Source organism: Callithrix jacchus, chromosome 20 (genome assembly GCF_049354715.1).
Source record: "Callithrix jacchus isolate 240 chromosome 20, calJac240_pri, whole genome shotgun sequence".
Classification (NCBI taxonomy): domain Eukaryota; kingdom Metazoa; phylum Chordata; class Mammalia; order Primates; family Cebidae; genus Callithrix; species Callithrix jacchus.
The window spans coordinates 46,321,302-46,338,114 of NC_133521.1; the positions used below are offsets into that span (position 1 = coordinate 46,321,302).

General features: G+C 55.7%; 1 protein-coding gene across 2 annotated transcripts in view; it reads left to right on the plus strand.

The window, feature by feature from the left end:
- Positions 1-16,813, plus strand: part of LOC128930292 (uncharacterized) — a 36,120-nt gene that overhangs the window by 588 nt on the left and 18,719 nt on the right. For both annotated transcript variants that reach the window (XR_013530289.1, XM_078357981.1), the window contains exon 2: positions 13,508-13,663. The gene's annotated coding sequence lies outside the window, so the exon portion shown is untranslated. The remainder of the gene's footprint in view (positions 1-13,507; positions 13,664-16,813) is intronic.

Sequence of the window (16,813 nt, forward strand, 5' to 3'; positions counted from 1 at the left end):
GTGAGGCTGTGTGTGTGTGTGTGCGGGGGGCCCGTGTGAGGCTGTGTGTGTGTGTGTGCGGGGGGCCCGTGTGAGGCTGTGTGTGTGTGTGTGTGTGCGGGGGCCGTGTGAGGCTGTGTGTGTGTGTGTGTGTGTGCGGGGGCCGTGAGGCTGTGTGTGTGTGTGTGTGTGTGTGCGGGGGCCGTGTGAGGCTGTGTGTGTGTGTGTGTGTGCGGGGGGCCCGTGTGAGGCTGTGTGTGTGTGTGTGTGTGCGGGGGGGCCGTGTGAGGCTGTGTGTGTGTGTGTGTGTGTGCGGGGGCCGTGTGAGGCTGTGTGTGTGTGTGTGTGTGTGCGGGGGCCGTGAGGCTGTGTGTGTGTGTGTGTGTGTGTGCGGGGGCCGTGTGAGGCTGTGTGTGTGTGTGTGTGTGCGGGGGGCCCGTGTGAGGCTGTGTGTGTGTGTGTGTGTGCGGGGGGGCCGTGTGAGGCTGTGTGTGTGTGTGTGTGTGTGCGGGGGCCGTGTGAGGCTGTGTGTGTGTGTGTGTGTGTGCGGGGGCCGTGAGGCTGTGTGTGTGTGTGTGTGTGTGCGGGGGGCCCGTGTGAGGCTGTGTGTGTGTGTGTGTGTGCGGGGGGGCCGTGTGAGGCTGTGTGTGTGTGTGTGTGTGCGGGGCCCGTGTGAGGCTGTGTGTGTGTGTGTGTGTGTGCGGGGGCCGTGAGGCTGTGTGTGTGTGCGGGGGCCGTGAGGCTGTGTGTGTGTGTGTGCGGGGGCCGTGTGAGGCTGTGTGTGTGTGTGTGTGTGCGGGGGCCGTGTGAGGCTGTGTGTGTGTGTGTGTGTGTGCGGGGGCCGTGTGAGGCTGTGTGTGTGTGTGTGTGTGCGGGGGCCGTGAGGCTGTGTGTGTGTGCGGGGGCCGTGAGGCTGTGTGTGTGTGTGTGCGGGGGCCGTGTGAGGCTGTGTGTGTGTGTGCGGGGGCCGTGTGAGGCTGTGTGTGTGTGTGTGCGGGGGCCGTGTGAGGCTGTGTGTGTGTGTGTGTGCGGGGGCCGTGTGAGGCTGTGTGTGTGTGTGTGCGGGGGGCCGTGTGAGGCTGTGTGTGTGTGTGCGGGGGCCGTGTGAGGCTGTGTGTGTGTGTGCGGGGGGCCGTGTGAGGCTGTGTGTGTGTGTGTGCGGGGGCCGTGTGAGGCTGTGTGTGTGTGTGTGTGTGCGGGGGCCGTGTGAGGCTGTGTGTGTGTGTGTGTGTGTGCGGGGGCCCGTGTGAGGCTGTGTGTGTGTGTGTGCGGGGGGGCCGTGTGAGGCTGTGTGTGTGTGTGTGCGGGGGCCCGTGTGAGGCTGTGTGTGTGTGTGTGCGGGGGGGCCGTGTGAGGCTGTGTGTGTGTGTGTGTGTGCGGGGGCCGTGTGAGGCTGTGTGTGTGTGTGTGTGTGCGGGGCCCGTGTGAGGCTGTGTGTGTGTGTGCGGGGGGGCCCGTGTGAGGCTGTGTGTGTGTGTGTGCGGGGGCCCGTGTGAGGCTGTGTGTGTGTGTGTGCGGGGGACCGTGTGAGGCTGTGTGTGTGTGTGTGCGGGGGCCCGTGTGAGGCTGTGTGTGTGTGTGTGCGGGGGGGCCGTGTGAGGCTGTGTGTGTGTGTGTGTGTGCGGGGGCCGTGTGAGGCTGTGTGTGTGTGTGTGTGTGCGGGGGCCGTGTGAGGCTGTGTGTGTGTGTGTGTGTGCGGGGGCCCGTGTGAGGCTGTGTGTGTGTGTGTGCGGGGGGGCCGTGTGAGGCTGTGTGTGTGTGTGTGCGGGGGCCCGTGTGAGGCTGTGTGTGTGTGTGTGTGTGTGTGTGCGGGGGCCGTGTGAGGCTGTGTGTGTGTGTGTGTGTGCGGGGCCCGTGTGAGGCTGTGTGTGTGTGTGCGGGGGGGCCCGTGTGAGGCTGTGTGTGTGTGTGTGCGGGGGCCCGTATGAGGCTGTGTGTGTGTGCGGGGGCCCGTATGAGGCTGTGTGTGTGTGCGGGGGGCCGTGTGAGGCTGTGTGTGTGTGTGCGGGGGCCCGTGTGAGGCTGTGTGTGTGTTTGCGGGGGGCCGTATGAGGCTGTGTGTGTGTGCGGGGGGCCGTGTGAGGCTGTGTGTGTGTGCGGGGGCCCGTGTGAGGCTGTGTGTGTGTGTGCGGGGGGCCGTGTGAGGCTGTGTGTGTGCGGGGGGCCGTGTGAGGCTGTGTGTGTGTGTGTGCGGGGGGCCGTGTGAGGCTGTGTGTGCGGGGGGCCGTGTGAGGCTGTGTGTGTGTGTGCGGGGGCCCGTGTGAGGCTGTGTGTGCGGGGGCCGTGTGAGGCTGTGTGTGTGTGCGGGGGGGCCCGTGTGAGGCTGTGTGTGTGTGTGTGCGGGGGCCCGTGTGAGGCTGTGTGTGTGTGTGCGGGGGCCCGTGTGAGGCTGTGTGTGTGTGTGTGCGGGGGCCCGTGTGAGGCTGTGTGTGTGTGTGCGGGGGGGCCGTGTGAGGCTGTGTGTGTGTGTGTGCGGGGGCCCGTGTGAGGCTGTGTGTGTGTGTGCGGGGGCCCGTGTGAGGCTGTGTGTGTGTGTGCGGGGGCCCGTGTGAGGCTGTGTGTGTGTGTGCGGGGGCCCGTGTGAGGCTGTGTGTGTGTGTGCGGGGGCCCGTGTGAGGCTGTGTGTGTGTGTGCGGGGGCCCGTGTGAGGCTGTGTGTGTGTGTGCGGGGGGGCCGTGTGAGGCTGTGTGTGTGTGTGCGGGGGCCCGTGTGAGGCTGTGTGTGTGTGTGCGGGGGCCCGTGTGAGGCTGTGTGTGTGTGTGCGGGGGCCCGTGTGAGGCTGTGTGTGTGTGTGCGGGGGGGCCGTGTGAGGCTGTGTGTGTGTGTGCGGGGGGGCCGTGTGAGGCTGTGTGTGTGTGTGCGGGGGGGGCCCGTGTGAGGCTGTGTGTGTGTGTGTGTGTGCGGGGGGGCCGTGTGAGGCTGTGTGTGTGCGGGGGGGCCCGTGTGAGGCTGTGTGTGTGTGTGTGTGTGCGGGGGGGCCGTGTGAGGCTGTGTGTGTGCGGGGGGGCCCGTGTGAGGCTGTGTGTGTGCGGGGGGGCCCGTGTGAGGCTGTGTGTGTGCGGGGGGGTCGCGTGAGGCTCTGTGAGGGGGGCTGTGTGGGTCCATGAGCCGCCACTGCGGGTGGGGGGGTGCGGGGGGCGGGCTTGAGGCCCATGGTGAGGTCCGGGCGAGGCTCTGTGCGGGGCTGAGGGAAGGCGGGTCTCTGAGATCCATGAAGCTTTAGGACGGCCCTGCTGGGTAGGCGGCGCGCACAGGCCGGTGGTCAGGCCCTGGAGGAAGTGTCAGGATCCGCCGTGTCCCGCAGCCCACAGCCGTCTCCCGGGCCAGGGTCCCCCCACGGTGCTCGCACAGAAGACCCCGGGGTTGGGAAGCCTGCAGCCCGCGCTAAGGTGGCCCCGCACGGGCAAGCCAGCCATGGCTCACAGCGTGCTGGTGTGAGCGTTCACTTCTCTAGGGAAGCATAATGCCACGTTTCAGCGCGCAGCCCGCCAGTCAGCATTCATGTTGCAACGTCCCCGCTGTTTCCAGAATTGTCCCATCACCCCAAACAGAAACTGTCCTCTCTAAACAGTAACTTCCCATTTTCCCTGTCTCCTTTTAAAATTTTGCTTCCAGTTTTTAAACTAAAAGCTCAGGTTTCAGAAAACAGCAGCGTGCATTGTGAGGTGTCCGCTCTGCCCGGCTACCTGGTTGTTACCGGAACCATCCTACTTATAAATTGATTTCTTGCTGGAAATAGGATCTCGCCCTGTCGCCCAGGCTGCAGGACAGTGGTGCTATCAAAGCCCACTGCAGCCTTGACCTGGCTCAAGGGATCCTCCCACCCCGGCCTCCTGAGTAGCTGGGATTGCAGGTGCGCTCCACCACACCCAGCTGATTTTTTTCTTCATTTCTTGTAGAGGTGGGGGTGTCTTGCTATGTTGCCCAGGCTGGTTTGAACTCCTGGCCTCAGGGGACCCTCTAATCTCAGTCTTCCAGAGTACTGGGATTAGGTGTGAGCTGTTCCACCTGGCCTGTGAGGTCTGTGTGTAGTTTTTCATTGACAGGCACAGTACAGGCACGCAGCGTGTCCTCCCACGAGATACCCTGATTCAGCAAACGCTTGCTTGCTTGTGGTCCAAATATTCCTGGTCGGGGCTGACGGACGTTGGATTGTTACTGTAAAGAGTGCCCTTCCACGCAGTTGTGCGTGCACATGTATTTCTGCAGGAGAAATTTCTGGAAGTGGAATTGCGAGGCCAAGTCGCCCTTTGTGGAAGTCAGTCGATTGCTCAGGTCTCTGCCGAAGTCTCAGAGTGCCTGCACGTCTTCATCAGTACAGTGGGTCACCTGTCAGAGTGCGACACGTTGTCTCACTGTTTTAAATTTGTGTTGCAGATGGTGGTTATTTTTATTTTTTGAGATAGAGCCACTGTCACCCAGTCTGGAGTGAAGGTGGCATGATCCCAGCTTACTGCGGCCTCCGCCTCCTGGGTTCAAGAAATTCTGCCTCAGCCTCCTCAGTAGCTGGGACTATAGCCACACATCGCCACACCTGGCTAGTTTTTGTATTTTTAGTAGAGACGGGGTTTTACCATGTTGGTCAGCCTGGTCTCGAAATTCTGACGTCATGATCCACCTGCCTCGGCCTCCCAAAGTGCTGGGATTACAGGTGTGAGCCACCGCGCCTGGCCAGTTATTTTTAACTTATCTTGCAGTTACAGTCACTTTTCTGTTTTATGCAAAGCCACCACTTCCTGTTAAAGAGCTGATGTGGACAGGATGTATTCACTCAGCTACACAGAGAGAGGGGGGCTTCCGGTCACCTCCATTTATATTCTGTCACGGCCGTGATGAAAAAGAAGACACAGTCCTGGCACTTTGGGAGGCCAAGGAGGGCAGATTGCTTAAGTCCAGTAGAAAAAACAAAAATGCAGGGTCTCACTCTGTTGTCCAGGCTGGAGTACAGTGGCACCCTCAGCCCACAGCAGCCTCAACCTCCTGGACTCAGGTGATCCTCCCACTTTAGCCTCCTGAGTGGCTGTGATACAGATGCATGCCACCACTCCTGGCTGTTTTTTATTTTGTAAACATGGAGGTCTTACTGTATTGCCCAGGGTGCTCTTTTTTTTTTTTTTTTAAGAGACGAGGTTTCTCCATGTTGATCAGGCTGATCTTGAACTCCCAACCTCAGGTGATCCACCTGCCTCAGCCTCTCAAAGTGCTGGGATTACAGCCTCTTTTTTTTTTTTTTGAGGTGATATCTCCTGTCACCAGGCTGGAGTGCAGTGGCAGGATCTTAGCTCACTGCAACCTCTACCTCCCGGGTTCAAGCGATTCTCCTGCCTCAGCCTCCTGGGTAGCTGAGACTACAGGCATCTGTCACCATGCCAGGCTAATTTTTGTATTTTGAGTAGAATCAGGGTTTCACCATATTGGCCAGGATGGTTTTGATCTCTTTTTTTTTTTTTTTTTTTTCGAGACGGAGTTTCGCTCTTGTTGCCCAGGCTGGAGTGCAATGGCGCGATCTCGGCTCACCGCAACCTCCGCCTCCTGGGTTCAGGCAATTCTCCTGCCTCAGCCTCCCGAGTAGCTGGGATTACAGGCACGCGCCACCATGCCCAGCTAATTTTTGGTATTTTTAGCAGAGACGGGGTTTCACCATGTTGACCAGGATGCTCTCGATCTCGACCTCGTGATCCACCCGCCTCGGCCTCCCAAAGTGCTGGGATTACAGGCATGAGCCACCGCGCCCGGCTGGTTTTCATCTCTTGACTTAGTGATCCACACACCTTGGCCTCCCAGAGTGCTGGGATTTTTTCTTTGTTTTGTTTTGAGACAGAGTCTGACTGAGTCACCCAGGCTGGAGTTCAGTGGCCTGATCACAACTCACTGCAACCTCCACCTCCTGGTTTCAAGTGATTGTGCTTCAGCTTCCCAAGTAGCTGGGATTACAAGTGTGTACCACTAGACCCAACAATTATTATTATTTTTTTTTTGAGACGGAGTTTCGCTCTTGTTACCCAGGCTGGAGTGCAATGGCGTGATCTTGGCTCACCACAACCTCTGCCTCCTGGGTTCAGGCAATTCTTCTGCCTCAGCCTCCTGAATAGCTGGGATTACAGGCACGCACCACCAAGCCCAGCTAATTTTTTTTTTGTATTTTTAGTAGAGACGGGGTTTTCACCATGTTGGCCAGGATGGTTTCGATCTCTTGACCTCGTGATCCACCCGCCTCAGCCTCCCAAAGTGCTGGGATTACAGGCGTGAGCCACCGTGCCTGGCCAAAGTTTTGTATTTTTAGTAGAGACAGGGTTTCACCATATCAGCCAGGCTGGTCTTAAACTCCTGGCCTCAAGTGAACTGCCTGCCTCCCAACCCGCTGGGATTATAGGTGTGAGCCACCATGCCTAGCCTATTGATTATTAGTAAATAGAAATAAGAAATTATCTTCCATCTCCCAATCACATACCTTGTTGTCCTCTTCCTCCTGGTGGCTAAATCATCATTTGTTTTCATTGTTGCAGTTTTCTAAGCCATACTCAGAGTTGAGCCATCTGGCAGCAGGTGCCGCCAGTGTGCTTGTAGGCAGACTCCCTTATTTAGTGGAGAACCGAGGCTGAACGACTTCCCTGAAAGATGTCACACTCAGGTCCGCACACTGACGCCTTTAGCCCAGGCTCTCCTGAACCCTCAGCTTACCTGTTTGTCCAAGATAGGCCAGGCACAGAGGTTCAGGCCTGTAATCCCAGCAGCACTTTGGGATTTGGGAGGATTGAGGATTGCTTGAGGCCAGGAGTTCAAGACCAGCTTGGGCAACATAGTGAGACCCTACCATCTCTACAAAAAAATGTTTTAAAAAATGAGCTGGCCATGGTGGCGCACACTGGTAGCCCCAGCTGCTAAAGAGGCTAAAGCAGGATGATCACTTGAACCCAGGAGTTCAAAGCTGGAGTGAGCCATGATGACACCACTGGACTCCAGCCACAGGTGTGGGTGCTCACTAAGTATGGTATGGAGAGGTTGTGTATGGCCCAGATTCATGACGAGAGAGGGTCTGGGAGATGAGTGGGAGCCCAGGCAGCTGGAGCCCATGGGTGGGCCCCGACTCACGTTAGGGCAAGGAGGGGAACCCCGGTCAAGGCTGAGTGTCCTGGCCGGCTCTGGACCTGCAGCCCTGGGGGATTGGCCCGGACGGGCCAGCAGAGGGCCCCCGAGTGCAGCCTGCACGGCCTCCTGTGGCTGATTCCCGGGCTTTCTGCTGCCTGGCATTTCCTGTCCTTTGCCCAAGCCGGGGCATCTGGGACATTGAAAAGAAAGGGACGGGGAAGGAAGGCATGTGTCTAGCTTGCTCCATCCCGCTTGCATTTGGGAGGTCTTCAGTGGGAATGTTTTTTCTGGAAGCAATCAGCAAATGTGAAACACCATCAAGCCAGGCAATTGGAGAGGTAGAAAGAAGCGAGGACTCGGGGAGTATGGGCATTTTAGAAATAAAAATTTAAGTTGACAAGGAAATGTTTCTTCCAGAGGGGTTTACAGTTCGATCCTTTTTTTTTTTTTTAACTTTTAGGTTTGGGGGTATATTTGAAGGTTTACTACATAAGTAAACACATATCACGGGGGTTTGTTGTATAAGTTATTTTATCACCCAGGGACTGAGCCCAGTACCCAGTGGTTACCTTTCTGCTCCTCTCCCTCCTCCCACCCTCCACCCTCCAGTGGACCCCCGTGTCCGGTGTTTCCTTCTTTGTGTTCATTGGTTCTTATCGATTAGCTCCCACTTGTAAGTGAGAGGATAACAGTATTTGCTCTTCTATTCCTACATTAGATACTTTTTATTTTTCGTGTATTTATCTTGAGACAGGGTCTCACTCTGGCCCAGACTGGAGTGCAGTGTCAAGATCACGGCTCATTGCAAACTTGACTTCCTGGGCTCAGGCAGTCCTTCTGCCTTGGTCTGTAAAGTGCCGGGATTCCAGGACACAACAAAGAGGGGAAAAAAGAGACGTGAGGTGCTGGGATTGCAGCCTTAGCCACCACACCCAGCTAATTTTAATTTTCTGTTTTTTGTAGAAACAGGGTCTCACTGTGTTACCCGGGCTTGTCTTGAAGTCCTGGGCTCAAGGGATCCTCCCACCTCCACCTCCCGAAGTGTTGGGATTACAGGCATGCACGCCACGCCCAGCCTTCTCTTTCCCTCTAAACAGTAGTCAGTAGAGAGACTTTGCTTTCCCACAGGGCTGCTTGAGTCCAGCTCTCGATCCACTGTCTTCCTGCACTGCAGATCCTCCCACCATCTCACCCTACACGCTGGCCCCAGCATGAAAAACAGCACCATGTTTGCTGGCCTGATGCGATGCCCCACTCTGACTTCACAGTGAAAGGAGGCCGGGCTTGGAGGCTCAACGCCTGTAATCCTAGCACTTTGGGAAGCCGAGGTAGGCGAATCGCTTGAGGTCAGGAGTTTGGGACCAGCCCGGCCAACGTGATGAAACCCTGTGTCGACTAAATCTATGAAAATTAGCCAGTCATGACAGGTACCTGTAGTCCCAGCTGCTCAGGAGGCTGAGGCAGGAGAATGGCTTGAACCTGGGAGGCAGAGGTTGCAGTGAGCTGCGATTGCTCCTCTGTACTCCAGCCTGGGCTGACAAGAGTGACTCTGTCTCAAAAAAATACAACTGTTTGCAGTGGCTCACATAATCCCAGCACTTTGGGAGGCTGAAGCGGGCAGATCACCTGAGGTTAGGAGTTTGAGACCAGCCTGGTCAATATGGTGAAACCCTGTGTCTATTTAAAAATAAAAAAAATTAGCTGGGTGTGGTGGCATGCACCTGTAGTCCTAGGTACTTGAGAGGCTGGGGCAGGAGAATCGCTTGAACCCAGAGGTAGAGATTGTAGTGAGCCAAGTGGTGGTGATCATGCCACCATATTCCAGCCTGGGCAACAGAGAGTTTGTCCAAAAAAAGTAAAAGGAAATCTCAGAATTTCTTACCGAATGACAATATAAATTAGAGACAGAAATTATACATTGGCTGGGTATAGTGACCCATGGTTCTAATCTCAGCACTTTGAGAGGCCAAGGTGGATGGATCACTGGAGGTCAGGAGTTCGAGACCAGCCTGGCCAACATGGCAAAACTCCGTCTCATTAAAAATATGAAAATTAGCCACACGTGATGGTGCATGTCTGTAGTCCCTGCTACTTGGGAGACTGAGGCAGGAGACCTGCTTGAACTCGGGAGGCAGAGGTTGCAGTGAGCTGAGAATGCACCACTGCACCCCAAGCCTGACGACAGAGTGAGACTCCGTCTGAAAAAAAATTACAGACTTTATGTCTAAATTGCCTGAGTTTAAAGGACAGCTCTGCCACTGATTCACTCTGGGACTTCAGGCAAGCTACTTAACTTTTCTGTGCCTGTTTCCTCACCTGTGGGGATAAGGATGGTTTCTTGTAGCTGACAGAGCCCTTTGAAGGGACGCACACATGTTTATCTGCAGTGAGTGTTATTATTACTACTATTTCTTTTGAGATTAAGTCTTGCTTTGTCAACTCACCCTGGCTAGAGTACAGTGGCGCAATCTTGGCTCACTGCAACCTCTGCCTCCTGGGTTCAAGCAATTCTCTTGCCTTGGTCTCCTGAGCAGCTGGGATTACAGGCATGTGCCACCTCTCCTGGCTAATTTTTGTATTTTTAGTAGGGATGGGGTTTCACCTCGTTGGCCAGGCTGGTTTGGAACTCCTGGCCTTGTAATCCACCCACCTCGGCCTCCCAGAGTGCTGCGATTACAGGTGTGAGCCACCACACCCGGCCTTGCCGTAGTATTATTGATCCCCAGAGAAGCTCTTGGGTGAGTGTGGTCACCTTTCAGAAATAACAGAATGTGCATTCGGTTAAATCATTGAGTAAATACGGCTTCTTCTGTAGCTTCCAGTTTTCCAAAAAAGAGCTGCAAACGCACCATCACTTACTGTATGGACGTGGCTGGAAACCTGGCCAGCTGGGCTGGTGGCTCAGATGGCCTTGCCGTCTCTGTGCTCGAGCCACTCACCGCAGAATTTCCCTGCAGGGACACGGCACCCAGCTCACCCGTTTTCCACCTTGGTTTCCCACACTGTGGTGATTCTGGGTGGGAATATTTGGGGCTTGATTCACTCTGCCTGGGTGGACAGAGAGGCAAGCTTGCCCAAGTCTCCCAGGGTGGACGGAGAGGCCAGCTTGCCCAAGCCTCCCAGGGTGGACGGAGAGGCCAGCTTGCCCAAGTCTCCCAGGGTGGACGGAGAGGCCAGCTTGCCCAAGCCTCCCAGGGTGGACGGAGAGGCCAGCTTGCCCAAGTCTCCCAGGGTGGACGGAAAGGCCAGCTTGCCCAAGCCTCCCAGGACTGATAATCGGGTGAAATTTGTTGCCAAAGAATAAGCACATCCCTTTCTGGAGTAGGGGGACAAATCTGTATTTACCCTCACTAGAAATTAGGATCAGCCGGGGACAGGGCACACATCTGTGATCCCAGCACGTGGGGAGGCCCAGGCCGGAGGATTGCTTGAACTCAGGAGTTTGAGACCAGCCTGTACAATACAGCGAGAACCTGTCTCTACAAAAAATACGAAATTAGCCAGGCATGTGGCACATACCCAGCTACTCATGAGGCTGAGGTAGGAGGATCGCTTGAGCCCAGGAGGTTGAGTCTTCAGTGAGCCATGATCGTATCACTGCACTGCAGCCTGGGCAACAGAGCACGATCCTGTCTCAAAGAGAAAGAAAAGAAAAAAGAAATGAAACTAGACCAGGGACATGGTGTAGCTCATACCTGTAATCCCTGCACTTTTGGGAGGCCGAGGTCAGCAGAATCCTTGAGCTCGGAAGTTTGAGACCAGCGTGGGCAACAAAATGAGACCCAGTATCTACAAAAAGTACACACTATTAGCTGGGCCTGGTGGCCTGCACCTCTAGTCCCAGCTATGTGGGAGGCTGCGGGAGGATCCCTTGAGCCTGGAAGGTCGAGGCTGCAGTGAGCCAAGATTGTGCCACTGCACTCCATCCTGGGCGACAAAGACCCTGTCTCAGAAAAAGCAAAACCAAAAAAGTTTGGTTTTCAGATGGTTTTTCACATCTGGTGTGGCGGGTGTGGATAGCCGGGCCCTCCTGGGTACCTCTGCCTTAGGTGGTTTGGTTGAAGCATTTGGAGAGAATCTGTCCTCTCCAGACCTACAGGGGAGCATGCTTTTGTGGCCTCTCGGGATCAGTGTGGCTGTTCTTCCGTGCTGGACCAAAACTCCACCAGTCTTTCTTCAAGGTGAGCTGCAAGGTGGAATCTGAGGTCCACCCATCAGTACATTTTCTCCTGGTATTCACAGAATCCACTGATCTGTCTCACTGGCCTTTGACCCAGGCAGGAGTTCCTAACGTCAGTCATTCGGACTGCCCTGGTTTTGGTGTCCTGCTTTACTCAGGGCTCCCAAATGTTGACCCGCTTCACTTTACAGTATTAGGAAATCACTTTCTCCTTGGAAGGTAAATGTGGGAAGCTGTCAGGCTTTTAGTGGAAGATGAAAGTTTCCACATTTTACTTTCCATTAGACTAAGTTTTACCATTGTCAGGAAGTTCTTTCCATTGTTCCCCTTGGAGTGGCGGGCTCACCTCATTCCTGCCACGACCCAGGTCTGTGTACTTAAAGTTCTGCCCATCTTTCCTCTGTGTGGGACTGTGCCCTGCAGAGAGTGGACCTTGGCATGTGCAGGAGCTGCGTGCCCCACCGTTGGGTCCCTACACATGAGCAGTGTGGACCCCGGGCTGAGCCATGAATGTGAGAGCCATCACAGAACTGTGATTGTTTCCTGCGCCGTGTGGTGGGCATGTGCCAGTAGTCGTGTGGCCCCGGCTGCTTTTGCACCCTTGGTGCGTGCAACAAACAGCAGAGCAGCTCTGCCCAGCAGAAGCCGTTTATTGGGTCTCAAGGGGCCTGCAGACCCCCTGTGAGAGCGGCATATTCTGCGATGTACTGAGCAGAGCCCAGCTGGAGTGGGGGAATGGGGGCACACCATGTCCACATGTCCACTGCACTGCAGATATCCTCGGTGGACAGGACGGTCACAGGACCTGGCCCTGCTGGCTGGGCTCTGTCTCTGTCCAGCCCCTCTTTTGGCCAGTGTAAAACAGTTGAGTTTCACAGGGGCCTTGTGTGGATGAGAAGAGCTGTGTGATCTCACTGCCCACCTTCTCTCACTTCTCAGCTTCATTTCGGAAGTTTCCGGGGCCTCCCCGTGCCTGTTCACAGGGGGAGGGAAAGGGGGCTGGTATCTGGGGCTAATAAGCAATACTGCAGTAATCCATCTTCCTACGGATGCCTCCCAGGCTTACCCTCATACAGAGAACAAGCACAGAAGTCGGGGGAGGAGGGAGAAGCAGGGGAGCTGCGGAAGAGAAGGGGCCCACCTTAAGACCCCAGATTTGGCTCTGAGGTGGGAGTTTCTGGGAAGGAGCTGGGGGCAACAGGGCCGATTGGCGTCCTATGGGAAAGTGGCCCCTGCATTTCCTTGGGATTCCCAGAGATGGCACCTGACCCTGGGCAAGATGGGAAGCATCTATCTACCCTGTTAGGCTGGGCCCCAGGTCTGAAACTGCTGCCTTTGCCCATTTGCATGATGCAGCTCTACCCAAACCCAGGACAGGTACCAGGCAGCTCTCAGGCAGTGCCGTGGGCCAGGCCATGGGTGGCTTCGAGGAGATTCACCGCTGATTCTAAGAGGAGTCGAAGCTGAGGGTGTTCCTTAAGTTGGCAGTTTATTTTAGGTGTCCTAAAGGTCTTTGGTTTTTCTTTTCTTTTGGGTGGGAGGGAGCAGGGTCTCGCTCTGTCATGCAGGTTGGAGTGCAGTGGGGCATTCTCAGTTCACGGCAACCTCCGCCTCCTTGGTTCAAGCGATTGTCTGCTCAGCCTCCTGAGTAGCTGGGATTGCAGATGTGCTCCACCACGCCTGGCTAATTTTTGTATTTTTAGTAGAGACAGAGTTTCACTATGTTGGCTAGGTTGGCCTCAAGTTGGCCTTAGGTGATCTACCCACCTCAGCCTCCCAAAGTGCTGGGATTGCAGGTATGAGCCGCCACTGCGCCCAGCCGGTCTTTGGTTCTTCTGTTGTTTACCTGGTGTTCTCTTTAGTTCTGACATAGAAGTTTGCACAATCCCTTTTTTGTAGATGAAGATGCAGAAGTTCACACAATCCTAGGCCGGGTGCGATGGCTCACGCCTGTAATCCCAGCACTTTGGGAGGCCAAGGCGGGCGGATCACAAGGTCAAGAGATCAAGAACATCCTGGCCAACAAGGTGAAACCCCATCTCTACTAAAAATACAAAAATTAGCTGGGCACGGTGGTGCACACCTTTAGTCCCAGCTACTCGGGAGGCTGAGGCAGGAGAATTGCTTGAAGCCAGGAGGCGGAGATTGCAGTGAGCCAAGATCGCGCCATTGCACTCCAGCCTGGTGCCTGGCGACGAAGTGAGACTGTCTCAAAAAAAATAAATAAATAAAGAAGCTCATACAATCCCTCTTTTGTAGATGAAGAAACCAAGGCTTTGTAACTAACTCAACCCCGCAAAAAGGACAAAACTGGCCCCAGAGCACCTTGCTCCCGGATCTGGCAAGAATGCCTCTGGTTTGCTGAGAAGTCCACATATTTATCCAGCTCAAGAATGGGAGATGGACGGTGACCAGGTCAGTGCTAGCCTTTCTCTGAGCTCCTCTGAGTCTGGGCAGCTGAGGTGCTCCTCCGGGAATGTTCCGCTCTCCACGAGGTAGCACAGGCCTGGAAGCTTTTGTTCCATTGAACTCTGCCAGGGAGCTATACTTAGCCACGCGAGGGGAGGCCAGGAGTGGGTCCTCTGAATATACATAGTAACAAGCAGGCTATTTTCAAACACTTAGAGAATCTCCCCGATTATTCTGGGCCAAAATGGTATTTATAGAAAGCTCTGGGCTCTTGGACACAAACGCAATAACCTTAGTGCCTTTTGGCGTTCAGGAGAGAAGCTTCTTTCAACAGCGAGTGGGGTGAGGGACCTGGTCACCCAGAGGCCCGCTGTCCCTCAACACCTGTTTTAAGGAGGCCAGGCGTCCTCTTTGCATTTCCATTATGAGTCAGAGAACCACATGAGGCACGAGGTGCCCCACTGACTTTCCTTCCCGCACACCCTGGTGTGGGTCCTGTCTGAGGCCTGCCATGTGCTATCAGGGAAGGCATCATCGGGGGACTTCCTGCTGTGAGGAGGGTGCAGCCCCTGCCCTTCAGAGCTTCGGACACCCTCTTACTCCTGTCCAAGACCCTCAGACATGTCCTGGGCTTCCAGTCAGCCAGACGTCACTGGGTCATAACGAAACACCTACTTCCAGTGCTCAGGTCCTGCAGCCTCCTGTCCTTCCCCCGCCTCCCACCTGGGAGAAAGACTGACAGTGTACCTGGACGCGTTTGCTGGGAAGGCCTTCCCTAGGGAGGAGAGTGGAAATGTGCCCAGTGAAGGTTAGGGTGGGAAGAGTAGGCCTGGGCCCTACTTTTCTTTAGTAGGGAGGAAAAGCTGGCCAGGGAGGAACAGCTGGCCAGGCCTCAAGCCCCTGGCAACTGTGAGCAAAGCTGAGACACTTCCTGGTAGTCAAGCTGCAGGTGTTGGAGAGGGCCCCAGAAGCCCGGATTTTAAGTGACCGCCACAGGTTAACCTGAGGATGGTGAGGCAGAACAAGGAGAGGCCAGGTGGGAAGCAGGGCAGGGCGGGGCTAGTGGGCAGTGGCCAGGGGTGTCCGGGGTGGGGCTGGCCGCCGCACTGCTTCTGACTTGGGCCAGACCTAAGTGGAGTGGCTCCTCCATTCATTACACCCCAGCCCCCCGGCATGTATCCTGCCTTTCCCCTGCCCCTCTCTCTGCCAACCCATCCTCTCCCTCCCAGCCCCTGCCTGCCCAGATATAAATATAAGAGCATTTTCCATGGGCTGATACAGAAGGGAAAACATTCGGCTTTATTTTCGGCTTGTGAAATTCCTGTCCTTCATTCCCAACAGGTGCAACAGCCTCATTTAGATATTGGGGCCCAGAAATAGAACACAATTTACAATATAGCTTCCTTTAGGCATCTGGATGCTACTTAAAAAAAAAGCCCTCCTGTGAGATGCTGAGACAGCACAAACCTTGGCTGGTGCTCTTGCCTTTTTCCCGGCTGGTGGAGCCCCTCAGAGCTGGCAGCCTGACCCTGAAGCAGAGGAGGCCAGAGCTCCAGGAGATGGGAGGGAGGGAGGGGGCCCTGGAGGACAGGCTCCTAGCTTCACTCCTCCTCAAGACCTGGGCGTTGGCCTGTCCCCTGCCTTTGCCGTGATGGGGATGAGGGAGAGGAGGTTGGGTCAGGGAGCAATTTGCAGCCGTTGGGGAAGGTGACTTGGATGCAGCATTTGAAGGAGATGGTTTTAGTAAATCCCATTGGTTAAGAACCACCGTCCCCCATGATCCTTTGTATTTGTGTGTGTGTGTGTGTGTGTGTGTGTGTGTGTTTTGCACTGGGTCTCGGTCTGTGGCCAGGCTGGAGTGCAGTGGTATGATCTTGGCTCACAGCAACCTCCACCTCCTGCATCAGCCTCCTGATTAGCTCAGACTACAGGCTTGTGCCACCAGACTCAGCTAATTTTGTTGTGTTGTTAGAGACAGAGTTTTGCCATGTTGCCCCGGCTGGTCTCAAACTCCTGGGCTCAAGTGATCTGCCTGCCTTGGCCTCCCACAGTGCTGGGATTACAGGTGTGAACCCCAGCCCCTGGCCCTCATGATTGTTTGTAGACTGAGGGAAAAAGGAGGGTGAGGAGCCCCTCTCCTCAGCACTGAATGCAGGTACCCTCAAGGCAGCTCTTGGCAAAGCCCTGTGTTCCCCCCGTGGAGATTGAGGGGTGACCCCCACTTCCTATGTTGAAGTTCTAATTCTCAGGACCTCCAAGCCTGACCAGACCTGGAAATAGAGTCTTTGCAGGTGGGATGAGTTGAGATGGGGGCTTACAGGAGCAGGGCAGTGTGACTGCACCCTCGTAAGAGGGGACACAGAAAGACACACACAGGGAGACGCCACCAGAAGCCAAGGCTCACTAGCGACTCCCAAAGCCTTCAGAAAGCCTGGAGCAGCCCCGCCCCCCCAAAGGAACCAGGCCTGCTAGCACTTGGACCTGGGGCATCCAGCCTCTAGAACTGGGGGAGGATGAGACACTGCTGTTTCAGCCACTCAGGTTGGGGTCCTTTGTTACGGGAGCAGAGTGGGTGCTTCCCGCTGGGGACGGCCAATCCCTGTAGGGGAGGCAGTGGTCCCCATCCAGGAATGCAACAGAGGCTTTCTCAGAGAGCATCTTCATTCCGCCAGCTCACATGGAGGCCGGTAGCGGCTGGAGCTGAGAGGAGCCCAAAGTCTAGGTCAGATTTCCTCTGGATGTACGAGGGCCCGTCAACACCTGGTCAGCGTTAGCCAGGCTGATCTGCAGGTGAGGATGGCCCAGGATGGAATGGAGCAGCCAAGTGACGAGGTGCCTAGTGAGTGCTCCCTGTGAGTCCTCCTGAATGTTCCCATGGATGGACGGATGGACAGGAGGCTCAGTGGGCTCAGGATCGAGGGGAGCCCTTGCTGCTCTCCATGTGGCTCCATCCCAGGGCCAGGATGAAGAAGTCTGGCTGGGGCCAGAGGCAGAGGAGCTCACAGCAGGCCAGCCCTCCCGAGGAACAAGTGTCCCGTCCCAGAAACCTCCCTCCCACCATCCTCATCAGCAAAGGTGTCAGGGACTGGGAGGGGCCTCTTTGCTCCTTCCTGGATGTCCCCTGGGGTTGAGCTGGAGAGGTGAAGACATGCTGAG